Source organism: Podarcis vaucheri (genome assembly GCF_965113315.1).
Source record: "Podarcis vaucheri genome assembly, chromosome: 9".
NCBI lineage: Eukaryota > Metazoa > Chordata > Lepidosauria > Squamata > Lacertidae > Podarcis > Podarcis vaucheri.
Window position 1 is genome coordinate 57,747,107 of NC_138767.1, and position 16,565 is coordinate 57,763,671.

A 16,565-nucleotide genomic window follows, 5' to 3' on the forward strand; every position below is an offset into this window, starting at 1 on the left:
GGAGGGGTTGCATTTGGCTCCCGGGCTGAAGGTTTCCCACCCTTGCTATCATCATTCCCTTTGCGTTGAGAATCGGGGTGATTGCTAGCTCCTTCCTTCATGGCTACAATATCACAGTTTTCAGGATCTTCTAGTTGAGGCTGTGGCAGTTAAAACAGTACCAAGCCAGTATCCATTTGTCCCTACTATATAGTATGAAGAGGTTGATGCGATCAATGTAGCTTTCTGCATTCATACAGTCAATTTTGATGCTTTTATTGATAAATTATTCAGACCTTATCGTTTCCCAGTAACCTGTAAGGGTATATGCAAAGAGCACATTGAATGAAATGATGGTTTGTGCTTGTGTCCTTGGTTCAGCTAGTAGATATATTTTTTTAAAGGCCTCAAAGTATTCTCTGTGTGGCTAAATCTAAGAGCATTCAGTAATTTTAATTCACTTTAAGGCAGAATCTTGATGGATACACACTTTCCCCCAGCTTTATTACACCAACTCCTGTACTGTTGCTAACCTTGGCCTAAGCATGATTAATGCAGAAAGGAGCAGAATGAAAATCTTTTTCGTACTTCAGATGGCCATGTGCTTTGTGATAAAAATGTAGCCCCAACTTCAACTTCAAATTAAAAGCCTTAAAGGGAATACAATGTGAGAGGCTTCTGTTAAATGCTTAAATAAATGAAATGACCAAGGCCAAGACCTGTTTCCAGAAAGAGAAAAGTAAGGGGACTGTGTTATGAGAGGGAGGATTATTGGTTTGTTTTTGTTCTTATTTTTAATTGTCTTCTGTGTCTTTTATATTGTAATTTTATGTTGAGATCTATGGATAAAGGGTGATGCACAAATAATAACAACAAAAGCAAACAATGACAACAATAACCATAATAATAGAAGCATATTGGAATGGTCTGACGTCTGCAATATTTAAGAGGTTAGCTTTGCATTTCACTCCCTGAAATTTCTAATAGTTGCTTTTTCCTTGGCAGCCTTGCTACATTTTGAGTTCGGGAACTATATATTTTCAGAGTGAACAAACAGATATGATATTTCTCAGCATGGGAAACCATGCAAATCTAAAGCAAGTGGTGCTTTTCCCCCCTGTATCAACCTTCACCTTAACTAGAGGCAATGGAAAAGCCAGGGGAGGTCAGCCAGCAACACCCATAGCATAGTTGCAAGCCCCGATAGCTGCTATGAATTTCTGCTACATCTTGAAAGCTGAGAATCGTGGGGAATTAAGGTATTACGGAGATGATATTATACTGCAGTGTTATCAGGACCTAGGGGTTTTATATGAACTGTAGATTAATCTCCTGGTTGTCTAAGGGATGACAGGGGAATTATTCCAGTTGTTCCATATGATTTCCAGAGTGGATAAAGGTGATGATGATGCTCCCATTTTTAAGAGGTGTGTTGATGAATCATGCCTGCAGGGATTGATAGCATTCTAAAAAAAGGTAAAGGGACCCCTGACCATTAGGTCCAGTCACAGACGACTCTGGGGTTGCGGCTCTCATCTCGCTTTACTGGCTGACGGAGCCGGCGTACAGCTTCCGGGTCACGTGGCCAGCATGACTAAGCCAATTCTGGTAAAGCAGAGCAGCGCACAGAAACGCCGTTTACCTTCCTGCTAGAGTGGTTCCTATTTATCTACTTGCACTTTGACGTGCTTTCGAACTGCTAGGTTGGCAGGAGCAGGGACCGAGCAACGAGAGCTCACCCCGTCACAGGGATTTGAACCGCCGACCTTCTGATCAGCAAGCCCTAGGCTCTATGGTTTAGACCACAGCGCCACCTGCATCCCTGGTAGCATTCTAGCTGGCCTCTAATCTGCAAATTATTATCATTGCAAGATGGCTGGAATATGGTGGGAGATTCATTGGCAGTGCTGGGGGAGAGCGGGTGTGACGTAGGAGACTCTTAAAGGGAAAGTGAGGAGAATTTGAGAAGGCATTTACCCCTTGGAAGCTGAAAGGTTTGTATGCATCATACGCACACATGAACAGGATGACAGTATAAACCCCATCCCTTCACATGGTTGAATATAGCTAGGACTTGTGTATGCTGTCTCTTGGGAAATATTAATTTAGCTATTCTGCATAGCTTTGCTACATGATAATAAACCCTACGTATCAATATTTAGATGTTATGGAGTTTTAAATCATCAAAATAGGGGCTTATTGCAACAAAATGGCCGTATAATGAGTTGAGCATAAATTTGAACAGAATAGTAAAACTCACTTGTACTGCTAGAAAATCGGTCACATCCTTTATGATTTAAATTTTAATATGTTAAGTGTTTATGTAGTTATGTGCCTAAAATAATTGGCACAATAAAATGTCTCATCCTATAAAGCTTTTACCCTCATAAACCTTATTCACACTAGTAGTTCCATTAACTCTAATAAATATGTATATATATTTATAGTCACAGCAGTAGCACTCCGCTCACACTTAGAGCGTGTTCATTGTCTATTTTCAGATACCCATAATTGGCCTCAAATAGTTTGGATGGAAATAATCTGTGACACAAGCCTGTTTTCGGACTGAGAGTGGGGAGGATATTTTAATGGAAATGGCTGAGGAAACTGCCGAGCTTTGAGGCAGAGATGAAGTGTTACTGTCTGCAGCTGAAATGGAAGGGTTTCATTAGTTGCTAGAAGACACCAGAACTCCTTCAAAGCAGAAGATGACAATTTCTCCAGGATACACTATGTTCACTATTTATTTACGGAAAATATTTGTAGGCTGCCCTTCAAGGGAAAGCCCTCTCAAGAAGATCCATAGATGCTACTGTGACATAGCAGATTTCTGTGAACTTTTAAGAGACAGGATTTCAGCACCATAGGCCTAAACAATGCCAGCCTGAAAGCCTTAGTTGAAGGAGCCAAGCTTAATTCACTGCAGGCTTCCATGGCTGTGGGGCCGCCACAAAAAGGCCCTGTCTCACATGCCTGCCAGATTAATTGATCTGATCAGCAGACACACAGACAGGACTTCATCTTCTGCATTATTATTGGGGAAGCCATGTTATAATGTTACAGAACATTAAATAAACTCCCTGGGCCATCTAGTCACCTCCCCTGCCCAAAGCTGTATCTTTAATTTGTGAGGCCCTTTCACAGAGTAGCCAACATTGCTCAAGGGCTCAATCTGCCCATTGCTTTGGGCAGAATGGCATAAGTGCCTTCAGCTGAATCATAGTTTATTGGAGGGGAAATCCAAAAGAGGTGCCTTAGTGAGCTTAAAACAGGTACAGAACAGAGAGAGAAAACCATAAAGTAAAGAGGAATATAACTGGTAAAGCAGGATTAATCCTGCTGTCTCCATTTATGCTATGTATATTTATATTCTACTTTATCCCACTGGCTCTGAATAAGCAAGAGTTGAGAATGTAATTAGCTTTATTTATATATAAGTGCTGTCAACAGGAACTGTCTAGATAAATAGACTTCTAGGAGGAAATCCAAAGCCGTGTGGGCTGGAGAGATGTGTGAAAGGAGCGGAAGTTTTCTCTTTTTATTAATAGCTTTTAAATACAATTTTAAATTGATTCTTGATAGCGCTAGTACAATTTGTGGGATTAATTTTTTTAACTAGGTGTTGCACAAATGCACACACAAAGGCCCTCCACAATCTTATTGATGGAAACTGCCGCCACACATGGACATAACATATAAATAATATACTGAAAACGGGAGGAGAATGCTAAAAAAATAATTGTATACGGAGTAGGTGAAATATGAGACTTGAGGAATTGTTTTAAAAAGTGAGGGGGAGAGAGATTCAATTAAACTAATGTCAGCTGGTAAAGAGTTCTATAAATAAGAAGCAATCAGAGAAAAGGCTCAGGATACAAAATAGCTGGAGAGAAGTCAGCTCTAGCAAACAACAAAGAACTTGGAAGAATGCAAAAAGCAAGAAGGAGAATATAAAGTACTCAGAGATGAAAGATAAGCAGGAGCTGGCGAATGGATACATTTGAAGGGAACTAACAGTCTTAAATTGAGTGCAAAAAAGGAAAGGTTACCAGTGAAAAGACATCAAAAGCTAATAAATATGAGCATGCTGGCCTGTAACTAAGGGTAGAGCCTTAATTTTGAGGGCTGTGTTGTGAGCTCTGAAGGGTCAGCGCATCACATGACCCCTTTCCAAAAGCACCTCATAGCACATCTCCCAACAAACTGCCCCCCAAACACAGGGGCTTTAAAAATGTGCCTTTAAAACCACAGTGAACAACCTCACAAGACTCAGTGCATTGCATTTGTGTGCTATTTAATTAATTAATAAGGGTATACCCTGCTTCTCAGGAGTGGGGGGGAACCCAGCCACCACCACCTTAAACTCACCTTGCCAAATTTTTAAAAATCCAAAAGACCAGAACGTACAACACATCAAAATGCAGAACAAAGCAGAAAAATTCTGCTTGAAGCGAGACACAGACACAACAATACATGCCTTTTTAAGAAATGAATGCTAGTATTGTGGGGCAACCACTGAAAAGTCCCTGTCTTCTTCTATACAGTCTTATGGACCTTGATGGCAGATCAGAGAGCAGGGGTTCAGTTGCTGATCACAAGGTCTGGGCTGGTTTGTATGGGTCCAAGTGATCTTCCACTGAATGGTCCCAAACCATTCACGTTTTTAAAGCAGGGATGGGAAACTTGTGGCCTTCCAGACAGCGTTGGACTACAGGTCCAATCATCCATGAGAAAAATTGATTCCCAGTCTTTCTGGACTACAAATCCCATCATCCCATGCCAGGAATAACTTCTAACCAATTAGTTTGCATAATTTCACAGATCATTGTTATTTTTAGCTATTCCAAATACATCAAGGGTTACCATAACACTCTTTGTGAATAAGGACTGGGTATCTTACAATTGGATGAGGAAGCATTCCAGAAATCTAGGTGTTTTCTTTCACACCTCTGTGGTCTGCTCTGAATTTAGAAGCTCTGAGAAACTCATATCAACATCTGTTTTCATGCCAAGCGAGCCTTGCCAAGAGAGTAACAAGAATAATCCCATTTAGCCAGGGGGCTGGCTGGCAGCTTTTCCAGTGGTTTAGTTTGAAGCCGAGCAGTGTGAAGCAGAATGTGATATATGAAACGTCACAAGGGAAAATTCTGGATCAAAAACATCACAAAAGAAAATAGGGGATAGGTGCAACTCAATATACATAGAACTTCAGTAATTAAATTCAAATAAACCATAGTGCTACAGAAATAATTCGGATCCCTTAGGAGTTTCTGAATGCTAAATAAATGTTATGCAAGTTTCAGTAATTCTGAGAGGAAAAACAAAATAACTTAGGACATTAAAACTTCCCCATTAATGATTTGAACTTTGGAAAATGATGGGACTTTAATACAGTGGTACCTTGGGTTAAGTACTTAATTCGTTCTGGAGATCCGTACTTAACCTGAAACTGTTCTTAACCTGAAGCACCACTTTAGCTAATGGGGCCTCCTGCTGCGCCGCCAGAGCACGATTTCTGTTCTCATCCTGAAGCAAAGTTCTTAACCTGAGATACTATTTTTGGGTTAGCTGAGTCTGTAACCTGAAGCGTATGTAACCCGAGGTACCACTGTATTTAGGGGCAATAGAGATGCCAGCCCTTTTTATAGAAAGGGCTTATAGAAATGGTTGACCAGAAGGACACTGAAGGGATATTGACTACTCTTTGCAGCCTTAGTCAAATGTACCTTTCAGTTACAACATGGGGGGGTTTGGAGACATTGTTGGGTATTATCCTGGGTTTTTTCGTTTTGTTTCAAAAATTAATGAGCAGGGACAATTTTTCTATAAATTTATTGTTTTGACATTTATAATGACCTCTTGAGCTATAGGTCACCTTTGTACGCAATATTATGTCCCTTATTATTTTTCAGGTCATTGTGCAATGCTAGATGGTTTTCTTGCTGTCCAGTGTCGACTGATGCACATTGAAGCTGCAGTTAGAATGTTTAGAATAGGCTGTAGATCTACTAATTAGATATCTTCTTTTAGATAACAGTTTGTTTTGCAATCCTGCCCATTACACAAAAACACATGTATTTAAATCCCAACATTTGGTTAAAAATGTGAAGATGGAAGCTGTGACCCTGCTTACTCTGCTCAACAACTCCCTGCTATTCCCCACACATTAATTCCCCACATCCTCCCCATCCCCATCCTATGCTACTACTAAGCTGGTATTTCACCTTTCCAACTTCATTTCTGAACACTTCGCTTGTCTGTTCTGCAGCCCCACTTTGCATACCTGTTTTTACCTTCACCTCCTGATTCTTTTGCACACAGACCATAATAAGCTCCTACATCTTCCTCCTTCACACATTGCAACTACTAAATCACTACAAATTCTGAGGCTGAGCTCAGAATTCATGCAAACCTGGAATTGTGATGTGGCACTACAAATCCTCCAATGGCTATGCGATGACAACCTTACATTTTAATGTATATAGGGAGATATAACTTGAATATGTGTTACATAGAGTGTGCCAGGGAAGCGGGTGGTTGCTGTGTTCTCAAATGTTAAACCTCAGCCAATGTCTGCCTTTCTTCTTATTTTTCGAGGGATGTTGGAAATTTTATATAACTACATTATTACCTCATGCTAAAATTAAAGTATCCGAACAAACAATCATTAGCTGCCCAAACTGGGGAAAGGATCAATAAGAAACAGCTTCTTTGAACTGGATATTTGTTGAACATCAAAGATGATTTTAATAAGAAATTGTGCCAAAATTGTATCAGATGTAGCTTTTGTCATTTGGCGATTAGAGGTCTTTATGAAGACAAAACAAATCTCCCACTAACGTAACAAAATGGCATTGTTAGGTCTGCAGAAAGTGAAAACAGGCATTTCCTTCAAAGGAACGATGTAAACACTGTGCTCTCTAGCGGCCACTGAGATAGCCTGTGAGTCTATTGTGATGGTTTCATCTCTAGTCTGGCAAATGAGATGGTACGCCTTAGGGTCGTAAAATCGGTATTCAAAGTGCATCCATTAGTATTGCAGCTTTGGGTGTGATTGACTTTGTGCTGGTAGATGACAGTGAAAACATTGAAAAAGACTCCTGCAGGAAAGAGGCCTCAACTGGTGGGAGGGAATAAATGAGCTAGGTCTGCCAATGCCCTCCTCACATAATTGCACGAGGCTAACAGCAACTGTTGTTCCCTCCTGTGTTTGGCACTAGGTTTTGCGAGGAATTAGCCACTGTTGATTTTTAGGGGTGGAAGACAATTTTGTAGCATGTTAACAATGAATTTCATTATGGCATGGGTTTTTACAGGCCAGTGGAAAGATTTGTAAAAATAACTTCCTCTAGTTCCTCTAGTGCATACTGCAGTTACAGAGGTGGGGGACGGGGCATATAAATGACAATTTGCTCCTTGTCTGTTTTTGATTTAATGGGTTAAATATTTTATCTGTTCTAATTTTGCAAACAAGGTGGTAGCATTTTTTTTTTAATCTCATAGATTTAGGATGATTGGTGGTTTCATCCGACTAAGTCATTGCATGATCAAAACAACTACCACTCATGCAATGGAACCCCTCTCCCAATTGTGTGTTCCCCACACCACCCCCAAAATGCTCCAGATTTTTTTGGGGGGGTGGGGGAGGGAATCTCTGGAGCAAGTTTGGGATGTAAGGAGGTGCACAGGAAAAGAGAAGGAAGGAAAGCTCTGTTGCATGAGCAGAAATCATTCCGCTTGTGTAATGACTTAGTTAGATGCATCCCTGTGATCCTGAAAAAATATCCTAGAAATTGCTGGAATAAACTTTCAATAGGCATTGGTTCATCAGAGGCAAAAACTGGGCAGAGATGTATATGGATGTATATAGCCCGCATGCTTAGATATAGCTGTTATGAGCCATTGTAAAAACGTTATCCAGAATTTTCCCTTTATTTTGAAAACATTTTATTTTTTTATTTATAAACAATATTTGTACTACCCCAAAGTTCTGTGAGCACCGTGTGTGTGTGTGTGTGTGTGTGTGTGTGTTTAAATCTAGCTTCTCCTCTGGCTGGAAGTGGTTTCCAACAATAAGCAGCTTCCCACATAACTTGTTACGGCATAACAACGGCATAAAGTCATTAAACATCAAATATGACTCAGCAGCCACAAAATCCAAATGCTGTTAAAGGAGCCAGGGGGAAATTAGCAAGTTGGCAAAACTGCTCTCAAACACAAATGGTCTTGCAACGCTTCCTTAACCTCACCAGTTAGCCACACTGATATGCTTTCTCTAGTAGCTTGTTCCAAAGCCTTCAAGCTATTGCAGGGAAGACCCTTCTAGTTCCCTTGCTATCAGCAATCTAATTCTAGGCAAAAGTTGCCTAAGCAGAGATGTACCTATACATCTTAATTGAAGGAGGACAGGGAAATCTCCCAACCTTACAGCCAGATTCCCTTGCAGACACCATTTCAGTTGCCACATGCCAGCAGTGAGGCCTGATGTAAATGTTTGCAGAGCAAGAAGTATCTCTCTCTCTCTCTCTCTCTCTCTCTCTCTTTCTTTACTTTTCTATACACACTTTGCTCTGGGCTCCATCCGAGCAAGCAGTATACATCATCAGAGTTCAGGGACACACTTCAGCTAGGCAAAAACACTCTGGGAAGGCATGGAGCAGAACTGGTGGGTTGTATTGCGTGGGGAGAGTCCCGCGAGTCATATACAAAGCTTGGAGGCTGCATTTGGATCCTGGGTTCAAGCTGCCTTCCCCACCCTCAATATACACACTATGCTGCATGCATCTGACGCAGTGTCACTGAGAAGCCACTAGGCCAGGCTTCTTCAAACTCGGCCCTCCAGATGTTTTGAGACTACAATTCCTATCATCCCTGACCACTGGTCCTGCTAGCTAGGGATCATGGGAGTTGTAGGCCAAAAACATCTGGGGGGCCGAGTTTGAGGAAGCCTGCACTAGGCTGTCTGTGATGGGTAGCCCAGGGGCTACAGGAGAGGTGGGAAGTCCCACTCAAACCTCTGACACCAGAGCATGAGTTCACATGGGGACTTTATGGAAACCAACATGTCTTGTCCTCCTCTTCCCCACCACAATGTGTAATCTGACGATCATGAGAACATAAGAAGAGACCGCTGGATCAGGCCAATGGCCCATCTAATCCAGCAAACTGTTTTCACAGGGGACCAACAGGGGCTTGTGGTAAGCTGGGTCTAAACCACTGAGCCTCTTGGGCTTGTCGATCAGAAGGTCAGTGGTTCGAATCCCCGTGACTGAGTGAGCTCCCGTTGCTCTGTCCCAGCTCCTGCCAACCTAGCAGTTTGAAAGCACGCCAGTGCAAGTAGATAAATAGGTATCGCTGTGGTGGGCAGGTAAACGACATTTCCGTGTGCTTTGGTTTCTGTCACGGTGTTCCGTTGCACCAGAAGTGGTTTAGTCCTGCTGGCCACATGACCTGGAAAGCTGTGGACAAACGCCTGCTCCCTTGGCCTGAAAGCGAGATGAGTGCTGCAACCCCATAGTTGCCTTTGACTGGACTTAACCATCCAGAGGTCCTTTACCTTTACCTTTTACCAATGGTAAACCCGGCAAGAAGGACCCAGCCATAACAGAAGTCTCCCCATTTGTGACTCCCAGCAGCTAGCATTCAGAGGCATCCTGCCTTCAACAGAATGGAGGTAGTATCAACTTGTATGAAGCACAAGTATTAACTTGTATGATGACGCTTGTAACTTTTAAAGCTTAGAAGTGCAGCATAATTGCCACGTCTTCAGTTTTACTGCTTTGAAGATACAGCTGATCCTCTTGTTCCACTGAAGGGGACCGATGCTTAGCATTGGTTAAGGTATTTGCCAGTCCTTCCTCTCCTTCAGCCCACTCATGGCATGTGGGAGCAGTCACACTGAGCTGGAATGCCCCCCACACAAGCCTAAGCAAGCTGAAATTCTGCCAGAGTAGGTCTAGCCAGCTGCAAGGCTTTTTTAATTGTCAAGAACTAGATAGTGAGCCTAAGGCTGCAGCAGTATAATCAAATTTACATCTAGCTGTTCCAATGTCTGCGCTCTTAGCAGCCTTTTCATTTCACTGTGTCAGAAATGACCGTTTGGACAGCTGGGACAACAGTGCGTTCCTGTCTCTTTAAAAAGCAAAGTAAACTTTTTGGGGAACTTGACAGAAATGCTCTCCTCTGATGCCAGCTTATTAATTTAAATGGAGTTTAATTAATGCCCCCACGCAAACATCTCTAGATTATTTTTTCCCCATCACCTGTACCAACTCATTGAGGCACAAAACCCATGCTGCTTTATTCAGGTAACAGCACTGCAGACCGTTGTGGCATCTAAAATTTGCAATCATGTTTAAATTTTAATGGGGGCTATTGCAGGAGCTAATTGAATTGCCTTGAGGACTAAAATGTAACTCACACAGGTCTTGTTTCCAATTACCGTTTTCTATTTTATTTACACAGTTTAACAGGGAGAAAGGAATGAGTGCAATCTACATTTAATGTAAGTGTCTTACTGAACCGTGACAGATATCACTCTGGAGATCACAAACATATGCAGCATTTAGAGAAATTTCAAAAAAAAAAATATAATCCATTATGGCTATCGTTGATTACTCTAGAGAGAGTGTGCAAAGTATATAGCATCTCTGGTTCAGTAATGCTAAATAAGTCTAGGAGAGCAGATAAATAATTTGTTTCTCAAGAAATAGACATGCGTTTGATATTATTCATTTTGATACTTTGGGTTGGACATTCCACTCTTACTGGCCTTCAGTGGGACCAAAATAATGTCTTAGAGTTAAATTGCAAATCCATTCATAAGACTGGGTTCTTCTGGCATGAAGCGCTGATCTGCCAAGCATTATTTTGTGTAGGAGACCAGTCCATACTAGCCACTCTGCTACTACAGGACATGGGAAATCAATATTGATTAGGATAGTAAATTTTGAAGAACACTTTGCAGCAAAGTGTGAAGTTCTTATTCCACCCCACTTTAAAGTGACCAAGAAACAGATACAGATAGAAACAAGGCTGGTACTTCATAGCTGGCAAGTTGACGGCACAACTGGGCAACTGCTGAAGGCCTGGCAGTGTCTCTCTGCCTCTGCTTCTTGCTCTCTAACCACAATGCCCCTTCCTCTATCCACACCACTGGCATTGCTGCCTGCTCTCTGCTTATCATCTGTGTAGGAAGAGGTCTTACTGACCATAGCTGTCAATTTACAGATTTGAGAATAAGGGGCCAGCAGCCTTGAAAATAAGGGATCAGCAGCCAAAATAAGGGATTTTAGTCAACCAGCTCCCAAGCCAAAGGCAGAAAGCCCAGCCAGCAGCAAAACGAAGCCTCAAGCGGTGGTTCCCACAGCGCAGCAACCCGGCAAAGGGGATGCAGCAAGGAAAACCACCGTCACCTCTCCACTGGGAAGCACTGAGCAAAGGCAAGTCTCCAGGCAACGCGGCCGATTTGATAGGCACAGGCATACAAGCTCCACCCCCAGTCGTTCTTAGACTCCTTATTGGGTGAGCAACGCAGCCAAGCAACACAGTTGGAGCATCCCTCCTCCCTGGCTGGCAGGGAGGTAGGGAGAGGAGCTACTTCCTTTGAAACCCAGGAAATTTACGGAATATCATCAATCCGGGACAGCAGCGGGATAAGGGAGTTTTCCGCCAAATAAGGGACGGTTGACAGGTTTGCTTACTGACTTATCTGCTGGCAGCCATCTGTCTCAAGAGACATTGGAAGAGTGTGCTACCAAGGGTAAAGTCAAGCCGTTGGAGAGTTACAGTGACTGCTGTGGCTGTAGAGATCAATACAGGAGAGACATGTTTTATTGCAATTGGGGCAGATGAAGGCATTCAGTTTTGCTGTTACAGGTGCACCATGGCCTACATGTTTCTTTACAAATATGTTAGAAACATATGTTGTAATCCCTGCAAAGCCAAACTCCTAAGGACTCATTAAAAAAATACCAGAATATATATGTTGGATAGAAAAAACAGGTGCCATTAGTTTAATAAAAAAAACTTCGGGGATCATCATTACATTTCTATCTTTTTAGCTTTATTATTATATATTTATCTCTCATATGGATAGTATCCTATTACTGATAGGAACATACAGTTGATTTTTATATACTGAAATGGATCTTATTAGCATTTTTCTGGCAAGGGAAATGAATTAGTCAGCTAACACTTGTGACTGCATGAAAAACCTAAAATTCTTTACAGTGGATAAGAGTAAAGCCTTCTGAAGACAAGTGACTGTTACTAGAAAGAAAGTTGGCAATTCACTCTAAATGACACCACTGTCGTATCAAGATTTAGGAGACAAAATCCTTGCAGTGTTGTAAGAAAAGATCTTTTGAAGCAAGTGACCTTTAGTATCGAGTTAATTCTTTGCTGAAGTCTGCCGGGTCCTTTGGCCATTGTGACTTGCTGTTGCAGTTACTTTGATCACAAAAATGGATTTGGAAAGTGGATCTGTTAAAAGACCTTGAGTGAAGACACTCTTGTAGCTGTACCTGAAGTTGAACTGATGTGATGGCAAGTGAGTATGCTAATTCAGCCGACCGCCTTGGAACATAAGAGCTCTGGAGCATCAGGCCATCTTGTCCAGCATCCTTTCCTCACATCGGCCAACTAGATGCATATGGAAAGCTCCTGTGCAGTAACTTGAGTGCAACGGCACTTTCCCCACCTGTGTTTCCCTACCAGCTTAATTGGATGACCCTGACTTCTAGAATTAGGAGAGGCAGAAATGAATTCACTTTCCCTATACCATGCAAAATCTTATACACCTCTATCATGTTCTCCCCTCTCCTTTTTTTCCCTAAGCAACAAAGCCCTGAGTGTTGCCCCCTTTCCTCATAGGGGAGCTTCTCAAAGCCCTTGATCATTTTTGTGGTCCTTTTTGAACTTTTCCCAGCTCTGCCGTATTCTTTTTTTAGATACAAGGGCCAGAACTAAACACAGTATTCCAAGTATCACCCTATCATAGATTTCTAGAATAGCTTTAGTGGTATTGATGGTTTTGTTTTCAGTCCCTTTCATGCCATTCACCTTTTTCACAGCTGACACGCACTAGTTCAACATCTTCATAACGCTATCCACTATGACCCTAAGCTCTTGTTCCTGGTCAGTTACTGCCAGTTCAGACCCCATCAGCAAATGTGTGAAATTATAATGTCTTTGAAATTTATAGATAGGTAGCCGTGTTGGTCTGCCATAGTCAAAATAAAAAAATTCCTTCCAGTAGCACCTTAAAGACCAACTAAGTTAGTTAGACATTGGATTCTTATCTCATTATACATGACTAAGCCATTTTTCACCTTCTCACCCCTTGCCTTTTCCTGTAAGACCTATTGCAGTCGTTAAGAGTCGTCAACAGGCTCATCTCAGCTATCTGCCAATCTCCCATTCCCACCACCCTTCTGAGTAATACCCCTCCCCACCTTCTCACTATATAGAAGGATCTGGCAACTTCTGTTTCAGTGTATCTGAAGAAGTGTGCATGCACACGAAAGCTCATACCAAGAACTAACTTAGTTGGTCTTTAAGGTGCTACTGGAAGGAATTTTTTTATTTTGAAATTTATGTGACATTTTGCCACAGTATGTATTATTTTACATTTGCTTCCATTTTACTGCCCATTCACCCATTTGGGATAAATCCTTTTGGAGCTCCTCACAATTCCTTCTTGTTTTATCTGCCTTAAACAATTTGGTATTATCAGCGAACAAGGCTATGTCAGTGCTCACCCATAATTCTACATCATTAATGAGCAACTGAAAAAACACAAGTCCTTGGCCCGGGGCGGCGGGCGGGGTGTCCCGCCACTTTTTACATCGAGAGAAATGTCCCTGTTTTACACTCAGTTTCCTGTTTCTTAACCAGTTACTAATCCATAAGAGGATTTACTTTATTCCCATGAGTTGCTAAGCTTTACTCGGGACACGGATGAGGTGCTTTGTCATTATTATTATTATTATTATTATTATTATTATTATTATTATTATTATTTTGAAAGTCTTACATACACAATGACACATCTACCTGTAGGCTTGTTGACACATCAAAGAACTCTGAAAGGATAGTGAGACAGGAGTTGCTCTTTTCTACGATTGGTAATTCTATATTTTGCACTGCTTTCCAACAGTTTTCCTAGAACAAACATTAAGCTAACCAGCCTGTGATTTCCTAGATTCTTCCAGATCTCTTTTTTCAAAAAAAAATATTCATACATTGGCCACTTTCCAGTCTGGTAGAGAAGCTGACCGTAGGGACCCATTACATATTTTGCTAGAAGATTGGCAGTTTCATATTTGAGTTCTTTAATAACTCTCAGGTAGATGCACCCAGACCCCAGCGATTTGTTAGTTTTTAATTTGTCAAATAAGGCTTATCTTAGAACATTCCTCAGACTCCCTTCCAGTGAAAGTTAGTTCAGGCACAAGGATCTGCCCTACACTGACTTGACCCCCCCCCCCCGAATTGGCCTTGAAAACATCACATGCAGTTTTCATTGTGAACGTAATTCAGTTCCGTGTAGGATGCAGTATGTGGGTCCTTCAGTCAGAGAAGCCTTCTGGACCCAGCCTCTAAAATAATATGCAAGCTGCTCTGACTATGTTGGCAAATGTTGCTCACACATGGTTGCACAATTTTTGGCTGTGTGATCTGTGCCTGTTGCTCCCGAGAGACAATGTGATTGTGCTATCTTCAACATGCGACCATTATCTACAAGAAGGGCTTCTAAGGATTAATTTTAGAGCATATGTACTCTTGCAAGACATTTTGAAATCACCACTGCTTCTGGATGCACTTCACCCTGGCTGCAAGCCCAGGAACAGTTGCACTAACTACTCCCAGCTCATCATTGCTTGAAACTGCCCCAAATGTATAGCAAATGCAGTACTAGGGATAGCATAAGAGTTTATTCAAACTTGGCTCAGATTCTAATTCAAGAGGTTTGCAAAGAAAAGGAGGGGGGAGAGAGAGAGAGAGAGAAACGCAAGTCCAAACCAAACTTGAATCTTCCAACCTCTGAACATCCTTTTCTAGGTGTTCAAAGTCAAAGTGCTCAGGAAAGGAAATCCTATGTTACTCATTTTTCCAGCCCCAATTCATACTAATAGAGATTTTGGAAGCTGGCCCATCTCTATAAAGAATCATCAAAAGTATTGCCGCTTCATTCTTCAAATCCAGTTCCATATATACTTTTGAGGGGATCATTATCTATGTTCACATTAATAAAACAGTAATTTGTGTGTCTTTTCAGCTTAGGGAGTTGTTTATTTGCATTTTGAGATATATAGTTTTCAACTCATGACAGATACCTTAGGTGCTGTGTACTTTGGTGCTATATGTTAATGGCTATGTAGATGCCCTAATTATCTTTCTGTAGGGCGCTTGATTTAATTTAGGCTTCATTAATTTTCATCCCTTAGGTTGACTTTCCTTCAGGTATCCTAAAATTTGATAGCATTGTAATAGGCTTTTATTTATCGCGGGGTGGGGATTCCGCTTATAGAGGGACTGCATACACAGGAAGTTTAGTGTGGAGGTGGTGGTGCTTAGAGGAGCATGCCAAAACTGAGGTATAAATTACAAGTTTTGGTTCTGTACAATATAATTTTGTACTAGAAGTGACTCCTGGGTTCCTAAATTATCCTTACAAATAATTATTCGCCAGCTGGTTTCCCAGCCCCACATCCTCTTATCAGTGCTCCTACTTTACTTTAGTTTTCTGCCAGCTGTTCGCTGTCACATGCTGTGAGCCTATTGTAACTCACTACTAGAGCATCTGTTTTGCATTACACAGTTCCAGGTTCAATTCCCAGTATTTCAGGACTGGGAGATATCCCTGACTGAAATCCTGGGGAGCTGGTGCCAGTTTAGGAAGGTCTGAGCTACATGCACCCTCATCCATACCACAGTCACTTAAATCTAAGAGTGACAGCAGAACAAACGCAACACTTCTTTTTCATGCAGCGTAGCATCATGTCACCCACAGGCTCTTCTCTCATCCCCCCCCCCTTCTGCCTTAAAGACAAAAGGTCTAGAAGATCTGCATAGGCAGCTGTCAAAGCAGCAGTAGATTTTATTTCATATGTAATAAACGTATACCTCACAATTAATATAATCTGCATGCTTTGGATGGACATTATCTATGAAAAGTGGAAAATTAACTTTCTGGTAAATGGTCAGTTAGTGGTCCAGGAAACCAGCAGGTCACCATCACTGGGAAATGAAAAAGTGTTGGAAGAGATTTGACGTTTTAGTATAAGAAGGCCACTGATCCCTCAGTACAGTGGATAATGTACTGGGTTACGTACCGTCCTCCTTACAAACACTTCAGGTTACAAGCACCGCTAATCCGGAAGTAGGTGTTCTGGGTAGTGAACTTTGCCCCGGGATGTGAACGGAAGTCGCGCACCAGTGGCATGGCAGCAACGGGAGGCCCCATTAGCGAAAGCACGCCTCAGGTTAAGAACGGACTTCCAGAACGAATTAAGTTCATAAATGGAGGTACCACTGTACATAGACTTGCCCTTGACATGAGTGGATCCCTTTGTCCTTTTGGA

The 16,565-nt window shown here is 41.7% G+C and overlaps 1 protein-coding gene across 1 annotated transcript in view; it reads left to right on the forward strand.

The window, feature by feature from the left end:
* Positions 1–16,565, forward strand: part of TUSC3 (tumor suppressor candidate 3) — a 137,035-nt gene that overhangs the window by 84,323 nt on the left and 36,147 nt on the right. The window lies entirely within an intron of this gene.